Here is an 11,650-nt window from a genome sequence, read left to right on the forward strand (position 1 = left end):
CCCAAAGGACAGGGCCAGACGGCATCCTTAGAAGCACAGCCTGCCTTCTTCCAAGCTGCCTCCTCCTGTGTGGCTGTGCTCTGTAGATGTGTGAGGGGAAGGGAGGAGGTGAGTTGCAAGGTCAAAAGAGGAACTTGCTCCCTTGTCAGCTGCATCCGCAACTTGGTAGTAGGCAGTTGGAGATCATCCAGGAGATCAAGCACGAGCTTACGTTGTGCAATCAGGGTCCCTGAACTAGTGAGGAAATCACGATATTTTCACGGAGTTAGCACGCTTGTGTTGGTGCATACAGCTGAGCAGCCTGTGCTGAGAGGTGGTGTGGTAGGGGCCCTGAATCTACTCAATAGCATAGGGCGACTACAGCCCAACCTACTCTGTGCTGGGATCCCTGGACACTGAGCCATCAACAACAAAAAAATCAGTCAGGGATTTCCAGGGGTTTTTCCTTGAGATCCAATCTAGGGGAACACAACATTTTAGTCACAGCAACACCATGATCTCCTGTGGCTGGATTAAAAACCATGCATCATTGAATGATGATGTTGGGCAACACAGAGTTATTTCAGCCATTGCTGTGTAGATGGATGTGATGTTTTCTTTTCAAGAAGCAGAAGTGAAACAGATTGTGGGACAAATAAGGTCAAAGTACAATAACTCTGGACACTGCTGCCACTTTCTCTGCTGCGGCCACACAATGTTTGGCGAAATGTCCGGCTTCTCGGCAGCACCAACATATATCTCCAGGTCCAGCCGGGCTTGGGGCCCACTCACAATTTCCTGGTGTTGGCCCCCCTCTTCCTCTTCCCCTCCATCGGCCTGGTCCTCTCCCAGGTTTACCTCCCCACTGTCTGGATGCTCACTGCACCATGGTCAGTTCGGCTCCATGTTTCTTTGATCTGTGCATGTTCTCTCAATCCTTTGACTTTTCCTTGGTCGGTTGTTGTAGCATGGAGGAGTGAGAGGAGTTTTGATAGGATGGAGCTTCACTGCTGTTGACTGGACTGGTTCTGACGATGCAGATAGTGGTGGTGGTGCAGTGACTGGCTGGGTGGTTCCAGTACTACTACTCTCTGGTCCAGCTCTCTGGTCCCGCTGTACACCCTGTGGGCATCTGCGGCAGTCAGTTCAGGATCAGCCTGCAACTCCGCACTGAGATACCTACTAACAACTAACACTCATCGTCATTGTGGCTTTTTCCCCTCTGTATGATCTTAGTGAAAACCACCACTTCATAATCAATCAGTGAGCTCCAACTGCTGACCCCACCCACAGATCTTTTTAATGGATGCGCCAAATGTCTTAAATGCCCAATTTTTCAAAGTACAGATCAAGGTTATAATAGTTTTGGATTTTTCATTTTAATTTAGTTTTTATTTAATTGTGACTCTTTTTTTCTACTTCAGTTAGTTTTAAAGCATGTTTTCTAGTTTTATTAGTTTTAAAAAATTTAAGCTTAGTTATAGTTTAGTTTTCATTAGTTCTAGTATTAGTTTTAGTTTTTTTTATACTTTGGGTTATTGTCAGGTGCAGGATTCAAAAAGTAAATATTGTGTAATAAAAACTCATCAAAAGATACCATTTTAAAAAATTGTTGAACAACCAACAGTCCACAAGACAGAAGTCTTAAGTGCAAAATGTGTAATATTGCTGCTGAAAATTGCCAGACTAAGGACAGACACGAACACAGGAGAGTAACCCTATTTTGGTTCGTGTGAAAAGCCAAACTTTTTGAAGTTAATTGAGTCACACAGTCGTGTTGACATACAGTCTCAACACATTAACTAGTGCATTCTCTATGTGATTTTTGTGTCAAAAGTTCCACAGAAGCAAAAGTAAATCTGCAGGCATAATTCTTAGCATCAAGAGCATAAAGTATATGTTGTGAATACAAAACAGAAAAAAAATATATCAAAAGTATATATTTAAAATATAATTGGTTACTTGAAACTTATTTTCGTTTGCATTTTGACAGTTTTTGGTTCCATTGTTTTTTGGATTTTCCCAGTAAGGTATTTTGCTTCTGGAATCTTTCTTTGCTTCTGCGTTTTGGAACACATTTCACATGTCGGAGGGTCTTAGATGAAGGCGTTCCTCTGCAATCTCCATTGGTCACTGATTCCGGACTGACATAGAGCTCTGAAACCGCCTCTGGGACCAAGCCACGCCCACCCCACCAGCTTCCCAGTGTTTTCAAACATGGCGGAACGCGGGGGTTCTGTTTCACAGTAGCATGTAAACTGAGTTTTACCATTAAAATTTATACAAAGGTTATAATTAATTGCTAAATGATCTGTAGATATTGCAAATACTCATATTTCTTCCACACATCAATGTTTTCTCTTCATCCAGTTCACTAAAATTTTAAAAAGCTCATGCTGGTGAAATGTGCTAAATATTAACCGTCATGCTTAATGTGGTCATTATACAGTGTAGATAAAGGCAAGATTTAGCAATTAATTATAACCTTTGTATAAACTTTAATGGTGAAACTCAGTTTACATGCTACTGAGAAACAGAACCCCCGCGTTCCGCCATGTTTGAAAATGCTGGGAAGCTGGTGGGGTTACGTCACATGGTTAATATACCACAATTTTACAATACTGTCATCATACTGCCTAATCCTAGTAGGTGCTATTATTAACTTAGCTCAGCAAGTTTTAAAATAAATATATGTTAAAACATACGTGCTCCTCTGTTCATTTCAGATGCACTTTTGAAATAACAATGTGGCAGTAGGCAAATTGCACTGATTTGCACTGGTGGTAGTTTTTTAAAAATATTTTTTTATTTCAATTTAAAAGTTGTTTTCTGCACTACTTTATGTAAAAAAAAATTTGTACAACACCTTTACTGTATATTTATTTATTTATTGTTATACTGCAATTTTTATACTTTCATTGTTTTTTATTTGTTTCTTTAATACTGATTTTACTGTTGGTTTCCCTCTAAAATAAATAAAAACTCAAACACATAAAGCTTTGCAGTGTCTGTGTGAGTGTATAAACCCGATGATTGATGATGCAAGGGGCACCAACCAAAATCTCGCCTAGGGCACCACATTGGTCAGGGCCAGCTCTGGGTTCAGTGGTATCTCATCTCCAGATGAGGATCTTATGGATTACTGGCCCAGACACTGTGCCATCGTTCCTCATTTGTTCCAGTTAAGTAAAAACATATCATGTATTTCCAGCAACCTCTGTGCCTTGTGAGGGAGTATTCTCTATAGATGGGGAACTTTGGAGCAAGACAAGAACCCGTCTCAGTCCAAGTACACTGGAAAATATTGTGTTTCTTAATAAAACCAAATGACTGTAAGATTTAATAAATATAATGTTGCCTAGTCCAGCTGAACAAGCACTTTTTAGATTGTTTAGTAAATTAAAGCTCTCAAATATCAACACACTGACAAATGTATGAACTGCATGAGAATAGAAGAAATACAATATAATATCAAACAACTGTTTAAAAAGTCCTGTTCTATATTTAGTTCAATGGGAGCTTCGTAATGACATCATAGGTTGCTTTCAGTGGTCTGTAAGACTGAGGTTGCCGATTTGACCACTGACTGGCCACCAGATGTCACTACGGTGCGATGATTCGAACGTTTCATAAGATTGAATCTTTTCCAAAATCATTTGGTTGTTGCAATAATGAATTATGAAAATAATGAATTATTTTTATATTAATGAATTAATCAGAGATGTCAATTACAGGTTCAGAAAGTAAAAGTCCTCACCAGGATTTTGCTCAGGCTTACTGGTGTTATGAATATCAGAGACAGGAGTGATGCAAATATTATGGAATATTTAATGAGGAGTGAGCAACACAACACTACGATACTATGAACTAAAGACGGTAGATAAGGGATCATAACAACTACACGTATTACGAATGGCTAAGGGTAGAACAATAAAAGAATGAGGGAAGCAGTGACTAAGAGAGGGAGAGACAAAACGGCTGGGGAAAACCCGACTACAACTAAACACAATGAAGGACAGACTACAATTGAACGCAACGAGGAAGAACATGCAACCAAAATACAAGACGAGAGACGAGACCGACAACACGGAGTGGAGCAGAAGGGCAACGGGATAAAACCATACAAAGACAGAAGCGACCAGAGTAAACACAGAAACATCAACCATGGAAATCAAAAACTTAGAACATGAAAGAATCAGGAAGGCAAGGAGACTCATGTACAATGACCGATGACAAGGGGTAGAATGGAGAGGTTTAAATACACAGACAACATGGTGGTGAAACGAGACGCAGATGGGAACAATGAGGACAGGGGCGTGGCAGACAGAGGGAGAAACCATGGGAACGGGGAAACTAGGTGGGACCAGGGAGGAGGGAGAAGGCTCAACTAAAGACCCACCTATTTAATCAACATTTTCTCACAACTTCCTCAACTTAGGTCTGTTCTATGGGATTTTCTTTTTCTGTGTTTTTTTTTTTTGTATTTCTCTGTACAGCGTCCTTGGGTACTTTGAAAGGCGCTATAGAAGTGGAAATTATTATTATTATTATTATTATTACTAACAGATAAGCTAACTAGAATAAACAAAGGAAATAGAAAAATCATTTAGGTATTACATAAACTAAGAATTCATTATGTAGTTAAATTTAAACCTTCTCTAAGCAAATGGTTAATAAATGAGTAAAATAAAGACTTCCCGCAGAATGTCAAGAGGGCGAGTGACCAACAGACTAGGCTAATGAAGTAACACCAATCCTGCTGAAGAGTTATCGTAAATATGGATGAAGTATATAAAGTATATATGTAAATATATGCAAATGATAGGTTTTCTTACATGTAGTTTGTAACACTGCAGAGTATTGCACCCTAATTTCATTATACCTGGTATAATGACAATGCAGATATTCTATTCTAAGATAGTAAGAATTTTGTGATGCTTAGTGTTTTAAAACCTTCAATCTCCCATGACAGTTCCTGACTGGTCCTGGAGGTGTGGTCTGGCTCATAGCCACTCCCTCAGTTGCTGTCAAAGAAAGTACAGTCAAAGAAAGTACAGTCACCGATCCTTGATGTAGGTTGGGGTTTAGGATCTAAATTCCAAGTTTAAGAAGGACATACACTACGCTTGAGTGAGCAAAGGTTTTATTTAACAATCCAGACTGGTGACGTGACCTGTAAAATGACACAGCAGGCAGAACTTCACCACAAACACACACTTCTCCACCTCACACACTTCTCCACCCCACACACTTCTCCACCCCACACACTTCTCCACCCCACACACTTCTCCACCATACACAGATTTTTTTATAACCACAACCCTCCACCACCCTCTAGTTCCTCTAGACCCTCAGACGGGCAGACGGGTCTGGTGCTGTGAGCTACAAACTTGTTCCACCAACACAAGGGACCATATACACCTTGTCACTCTGTTAATGTGCTTTAAGCTCGCATGCAACAAAATTAACAACTTAAATCATAAGTTTTTTAATGCAGTGAAGCAAGCCATGAATGAGAACTCAGTATGAATATGTTAACTTGTATTAATATGTGTATTAATTTGGGAAACTAGATAAGCAATTAGTATTTGTTTGTATGCTTAAAAGTTGTTCTTTTATAATTGAACATCAGTGACACGTCTGTAACGATTTAACCAACTTGGTTGTTACTATCAATATTCTGAGAACTAATTAGGAGAGTATAAACCATGCAAGTGCCAGTACGTTACCAAGGTTGCACATGATAAGTTTTTTTTTATTCAGCCCAGCCCAGCCCTCACCCCTTGCAGCAACATCTAAACACCCAGAGCCACAATGAATTTAAGCTCAGTCAAAAGTCAATGTATCGTCCTTTGAATCCAAACAACAAAAAAGAAAAAAGGAAGGAGTATATCATGTCCTCAAGGAGAAAAATCCAAAAAACCAACCCCAGCAGCACAATGGTTCAAGCCAAAGTCCAAAAAAACAAAAAACATGGGCCCAGCTATACAAAAATAAAAAATATCCCAAAAGGTAAAAAAACGAAAAATTGGAATGAGCTCACCCAGTTCCTTGCGATTCCTGGCTTTCAACAAAAAAAGGGTAATCCGCTTTCTTCTTTTAAAGGGTAATCCACTTTCTTCTTTTGAAGGATAATCCAGAGGACAAGGACAAGGTTGTGAGAAGGTCGATACTCATTCGTGGCTGCACAGCCTGCCTCCCCAGGCCTACCCTCTTACACATTACCCTCCCCTCTTTAAGATGGCTGCCATACTTCCTTTTCCTGTCCTCACATCAGGGTTCACATTCATAATAAAAGTCTTACCCTCTAGAAACTAACAGGAAGTGATATATTCTGAAATACACCCACCCCCAATACCAAAGAAACATCAGGAAGTTACACCTCCTCCCACCACATTCCAATGAACAGTCTAGGGTACTGAAGGACTTATTCCATGGGGTCACCCATATAATCCTACCAGGAATGTAAGCGTTAATACTTAACAATAGGTATCCCATGGGTCTCCTTTATGTGGCGGTGTCACATAGTCCTCCCCTCCCCCCCCCCCCCCCCCCCCCTGTTGGGGTTACACAGGAACTGCACCAAAGAACCTTTTTAAATTTGCCACATGTACAACGTCCTGTCGGTCACCAGGGCGCAATCCCTTGACTACATAATTCACTGGTCCTAGCTTCTTCTCCACTCTGACAGGTCCCTTCCACTTGGGTGCCAATTTAGCGGAGAATTGTTCAGAAGCGTTGGAAATGTGATGAGCACGCATCCAGACCAGGTCTCCCGCCTGAAAGTGCGCATCTTTCCTCCGGGTATTATAATACCTGGCTTGTCTAAGTTGCGCTGCATGAGAAAAGCGTCTTACCTCCTCATGGAGCTGATGTTGCCGCTCAACAAGGGAATACGAAGGTTGACTTGGCGTCACCGCACAGTGGTGGATGAGTCTCTCCAAGGGACCCTTCAGAGTTCTGCCCAAGGCCAGCTCAGCGGGGGAGTTCCTTGTGGTTTCATGTCTCGCATTGTTGATGGCAAACCTGAACTCAAACATCCACTTATCCCAGTCCCTGTGATTCTCCTTCACATAGGAGGCCATCATGGTTTTCAAGACTTTATTGACCCGTTCGGTAAGGTTGGTCTGTGGGTGGTAACTTGTTGTAAGTTTCTGGATGACCCCCCCAGGTTTTGCAAAGGTCTGCCATCAACTGGCTGAGGAATTGGGGCCCCCGGTCAGATAAAACATATTTTGGGACACCCCACCTGGTGAAGATTTCTTCTCTCAGGATTTTACAGAGGCGAGGGCTTTTGCTGTCCCGTAAGGGGTAAAGTTCAACCCATTTGGTGAAGTAATCCACGATGACAAACAGATAGACATTACCCTTTTTGCTCTTGGGAAAAGGTCCCATTAGATCCATTCCGAGCATGTAACCAGGCTCTTTGAGGTCAGTGCTCTGAAGGTACCCGGCTGGCTTGGTGTTAGAAGGCTTGTATGTCTGACAGACAGGGCATTCTTTAACGTGTTGCCACACGTCTTTACGCACTTCAGGCCACCAGGCCACCTCCAGAATCCTGAGGAGCGTTTTCATCCTCCCCAGATGTGCCCCTAGTGGACTGTCATGGAAGTACTTGAGAAAAGGGAGAGAGAGGGACTTAGGCACCACCAGCTGGTACTTGACCCCTCCTTCACCATACGGAAGGGCTCTGTATAACAGGTCTTGCTGTATTTCCCATCTTATACGATCTTTTGGTGTACACCTTGTATTACCGTGGTCTTTCAACCCTTTGATGTAGTCATCTTCACCCTGAGCCTGAGCTATTTCGGCCAGACTCACTGGTAACGCAGAATTCCAAAGGCGGGGCTTTTTGGCTCCACAGGTAGCCACGAGCACAGGGTCCAACGATCGTATAGATCGGGATAGAGCGTCTGGTACCACGTTCATGCACCCCTTTCGATATTTTACTTGAAAGTCAAAACGCTGAAGCCTTATAGTCCACCTGGTCAGTCTGGAGGTGGCCTTGGGAGAATTGAAAGCCCAGGTAAGAGCAGCATGATCGGTATACACTACAAAGGGACTTCCCTCCAGGTAATAATGCCATTTCTCCACAGCCCATACAACGGCAAGGCATTCCTTTTCAGAGGTCGAGTAGTTCAACTCCGCACCTCTGAGGCTCCGGGAGGCATAAGCAATGACCTTTTCCTCTCCATCCACCGTCTGAGTAAGCACGGCTCCCAGTCCTACATCACTTGCATCTGTATGCACCTGGAAGGAACGAAGAGGGTGGGGTTGTGCAAGCACCGGGGCCTGCTGGAGAGCTGCCTTTAGCCTATCCACACTTCTTTGACAGTCCTCAGTCCACACCCATACCACCCCTTTTCGTCTGAGGTGGTTGAGGGGAGCTGCCAACTCAGCAAAGTAGGGAATAAACTTATGGTACCAGCCTACTAACCCAAGGAAACGCTGTAAAGAGGTTAGGTCATGGGGGGTGGGGTAAGCAGCTACAGCCTTGGTTTTTCCTGGGTCTACCTTGACCCCTTCCCCAGACACCAGATGACCTAGAAACTTTAGCTCTTTTCTGAGAAAATGACATTTCTTCATGTTCAGGGTAAGGTGGGCTTCCTTGAGCCTTCCAAAAACAGTCTCTATATCCCTCAGGTGTTGGGTTTTTGTCTGGGAATAGATGATGACATCATCAATATAAACAAAGCAAATTGACCCCCTTAGCTCCCCCAGCACTTGCTCCATCAGCCTTTGAAAAGTGGCCCCTGCATTTTTGAGACCAAAAGGCATGGTCAAAAAGTGGTATAATCCGAATGGGCTGATGAAGGCAGTCTTTTCCTTGCTGCCTTTATCCATTTCGACCTGCCAGTAGCCCGACTTCAGGTCAAGGGTGCTAAAATATTTGGCTCCATACAAAGACTCCAAGATGTCATGTACGAGGGGCATGGGGTAAGCATCCTGGGGAGTCTTCGCATTCAGCCGCCGATAATCCACACAGAAACGATTGCTTCCATCCGGCTTGGGTACGATCACCACTGGAGAGGCCCATGACGAATCAGATGGTTCTATTATGCCAGCCTTGAGCATGCTTTCAATTTCCAGCCTTATAATCTCCTTCTTTGCTGGTGAGACCCTGTACGCTCTGGACCGGACGGGCATCTCATCAAAGGTCACAATATGATGCTTGATCCTGCTTGTCCTCCCCAGCCTTTCAGAACAGACTGAGGGCCATTTCTGAAAGAGGATACACAACTCAGGGGGGTGAATATTCAACAGTTCATTAGGCTCCTGTATTTGGGAATGACTAGTGGTTTCCACCAACTGTTCCTCTTCAAGGGGTAAAGCCACGTAAAGATTGATTTTTGGCTCTTTGGGCCTTACCCACGGGTGGTTTGCCACCCCCGATGGTAAAAAAGGAAAAACGTTCCACCTCCCTCTGATCTTCTGGCTGTAGTGGCGCTCCCCCACATTTAGTTGAGCTCCGGACCTAATCAAGAAATCAAGTCCCAAGACCAGAGGAAACACCAATTGTGCATTCGTCATGATGTACGTGTCTGCCCTTACCAAAAGTCCGTGCCACTCATAAGATAGCTGGACTCTCCCCTCAGGGTTATGAACCTTCCCGTCCGCCAGGATAAAGGACCTTGTTACATCTTTGGTCAGGGATTCTCCCGGTCTTTCCATGGCCTCCCAGAGCTGCTTCTGCATCAGGGTATAAGTACAGCCAGTATCCAACACTGCCTCCACCTGAAACCCTCTTACTGCAATGGCGATTTTTAATAGTTGAGGAGTGGCTGATTGGACTAGAGCCATACTTGGGGACGGATTATTGGCCTCTTTAGAGCGGTAAGATTTTTTCCTGCCTTTGTCCTGTGTTTTAAGTTGATTTATCCTGGCCCAGTAGTCTTTTTTGGCGTTCATATCCCTTTCCACCATAGATCCGACTTTGACCAACTGCTCCACGGTATGCACCGTCCCCCGTAGGCTCCCTGCCAGGGCGGGATTGCAGTTGTTAAGAATTCTTCTAACCAGCTCTGCCTCGGGCAAGTCACTCTTCCATTTCAAGCACAGGGCTCGGTAATCATAGGCGAAATCCCGAATGCATTGGTCAGGCTCTTGGACCAGGGATTTAAGTTGTTCTTCAACCTCGGTCATATAGTCGGTGGGAAGAAAAGCCGACAAAAACGCTTTCTTGAAACCAGCCCAATTGTGAATTTTGATCTTCTCAGCCATCCACCAGCTTCGAGCAGGTCCAGTTAAAACAGCATTGAGGGTGGCCATAAGCTCATTATCTGTCAAGTGTCTTAAGGATAAGAAGTTTTCACACTTTTCCATAAAATCCAAAACCCCCGCTGCATCTCTTGTTTCTCCAAAAGTGGGAAATTCCAGATTGATAGGCGGTTTGGAATATGAGGATGCACTGTTAACTGAACCTGGACCTTCTACAGCAGAAGTCGTTGGGAAGAAAGAGGCCCTGGAGAACGGGGTGCTGGACCTCCACCGAAACAGATCCTTCTTCCACTGTTCATCTCTTCTTTGCATACATTCAACCACTCCTTGCTCAAGCTGGGTTAGGGATCTTTTGATCAGTTCCTCCATGGCCTCAAACCGCTGATCCATACTTTCTCTGAGCATGACTTCTCGGTTTGTTGTACTTTCACTGGCTGTCAGGAAATCCTCCTGCAAGTCCCTCATCTCAGCTTTCAAAGACTGAACTGATTGGGACAGGCCTGTTACCTCCGACTCCAGACGAGCTATGATGCTCCCTGTAGGTCTATTAGAAGGTCTCTGGGAAGTTTGTTCTTCTTCGTCACTATTGAGGTATAACTCACCAAGCAATGAACTGACCTCAGCCACAGGAGCTGGATTTCTATACGTGACACCAGGCCCAGGGACAAAGGAAGGGGACTCTGAATCACCCACCCTGTCCGAGCTAAGGACGGCTTCTGTTTGGCCCACAGGTTCTTCCAACAACAGGGGCCCAACGGAATCCATCATTATCTACTGTCTAATAAAAGTACCACAAAACACTGTACATGAACTCCACCCAAAAACCTTATTCGTTCCCCATACGGGCCACCATCTGTAACGATTTAACCAACTTGGTTGTTACTATCAATATTCTGAGAACTAATTAGGAGAGTATAAACCATGCAAGTGCCAGTACATTACCAAGGTTGCACATGATAAGTTTTTTTTATTCAGCCCAGCCCAGCCCTCACCCCTTGCAGCAACATCTAAACACCCAGAGCCACACTGAATTTAAGCTCAGGCAAAAGTCAATGTACCGTCCTTTGAATCCAAACAACAAAAAAGAAAAAAGGAAGGAGTATATCATGTCCTCAAGGAGAAAAATCCAAAAAACCAACCCCAGCAGCACAATGGTTCAAGCCAAAGTCCAAAAAAACAAAAAAACATGGGCCCAGCTATACAAAAATTAAAAATATCCCAAAAGGTAAAAAAAAGAAAAATTGGAATGAGCTCACCCAGTTCCTTGTGATTCCTGGCTTTCAACAAAAAAAGGGTAATCCGCTTTCTTCTTTTAAAGGGTAATCCACTTTCTTCTTTTGAAGGATAATCCAGAGGACAAGGACAAGGTTGTGAGAAGGTCGATACTCATTCGTGGCTGCGCAGCCTGCCTCCCCAGGCCTACCCTCTTACACATTACCCTCCCCTCTTTAAG

This window comes from Brachyhypopomus gauderio, chromosome 1 (assembly GCF_052324685.1).
Source record: "Brachyhypopomus gauderio isolate BG-103 chromosome 1, BGAUD_0.2, whole genome shotgun sequence".
Lineage (NCBI taxonomy): Eukaryota > Metazoa > Chordata > Actinopteri > Gymnotiformes > Hypopomidae > Brachyhypopomus > Brachyhypopomus gauderio.